Source organism: Anopheles gambiae, chromosome 3, assembly GCF_943734735.2.
Source record: "Anopheles gambiae chromosome 3, idAnoGambNW_F1_1, whole genome shotgun sequence".
In the NCBI taxonomy this organism is placed as follows: Eukaryota; Metazoa; Arthropoda; class Insecta; order Diptera; family Culicidae; genus Anopheles; species Anopheles gambiae.
The window spans coordinates 60,722,718-60,724,164 of NC_064602.1; the positions used below are offsets into that span (position 1 = coordinate 60,722,718).

The 1,447-nt window shown below is 37.4% G+C and overlaps 1 pseudogene; it reads left to right on the forward strand.

Annotated features, from left to right (window-relative positions):
* Positions 1 to 279: 279 nt before the first annotated feature.
* LOC133393756 (putative nuclease HARBI1) lies at positions 280 to 1,114 on the forward strand (annotated as a pseudogene).
* The last annotated feature ends 333 nt before the right edge of the window (positions 1,115 to 1,447 follow it).

Consider the following 1,447-nt stretch of genomic DNA (forward strand, 5'->3'; position numbering starts at 1 on the left):
TTGTGTGAGTATTGAAAAGTGTATGGGTGACTATAGGTAAAGAGGTAAAATAAAGAGCGAATGTGTGGAATGGAAAAATGAGAGAGAGCCTGTGTTTGTTTTGAGAGAGAGGAGAGAATGAAAGAAATTGAACAATAATGTAGCATACAGAAACTACATGTATGATACACGCTGTCGCACCGTTGCAGAGACGTGCTCTTTAGTGCTGCTAATGAGCACATTTTGAGAACGTTTTGAGTCCGTTTTTCTCATACGAAATTTTAAAATGTCGCGCGATAATGTTGGTTGGGAAGTAGAACCTGGAGTTTTGTTTTCTCGTCAATCGTGTTGATGTGTGAGCTGTTTCTTTTCTGTTTGTTTATTTGTTCATAGAACTAATACTGGATGAAATATTTCTTTTCTAGATTTATGCAAAATTTTCGACTCCCGAAGAGCCTGTTCTAGGAAATTCTTGCAAAAATAGCCCCATTCATTGTTCTAAAACATAACCGTGGTTTATCTGCAGAACAAAAACTGGCTACTGTGTTAAGGTTTTTTTGCACAAGGATCTTACCAACAGGGTGTTGGTAACGATTATACCATGACAATTGGCCAATCTACTTTTTCAGAAACGTTAGATCAAACCTTAACAGTTCTGGAGCGTGAACTAACATACGCAATTACCATGGATCTAACAGAAGACGAAAGAGCAGATGCCAGAAGATACTTTTACTCGAACTACCTGTTCCTGGTGTAGTAATGCGCATCGATGGAACCCATATAAGAATCGTTGCGCCTCACGACAACTCAATCCATTATTTCAATAGAATGGGATTTTATAGTCTTAACGCTTTGATGATAAATATGTGATGTGCAATAATTTTACAGCGATAAAATTATATGAAACTTATCTTCAAGATATGTGACCACAGGCAAATAATCCGTTTTGTAGACGCGAGGTTTGGCGGCTCAGATCACGATTCTTACAATTATAATTCCAGTCCGTTTCTTCATATTTTGAAGAAAAATGGAGAAATGGAGACCGAATGTTTAAACTCTTTGGTTGGTCTATTCACATGTTACGCTTTTATGTCACATTTTAAGTTTATCTTTACATTTTACGCTTTCTAATATATTCTAGGAGACTCAGCTTATCCTTCGAAATCTTGGCTTATCAAGCCGCGCAGAAATGCAGAGCCAAATAGTCCAGATTCGTTGTTCAATGAACAGCATGCCAAAGCACTTTCCATCATTGAAAAAAACCTTTGGTTTGCTCAAAGCACGATTTCGCTGCTTGAATGGTGAAAGGCTACTACATTATGCACCGAACAAATGTGTTCGTATCATAAACGTTTGTTGCATGTTACACAACCTTCTCATCATGCATGGTATTACCGACGAATTTAATGAATAACGATGAGCCGCAATTAAGCTACCCAGAATAAAAAGAATTCAGCGCACAATTTTT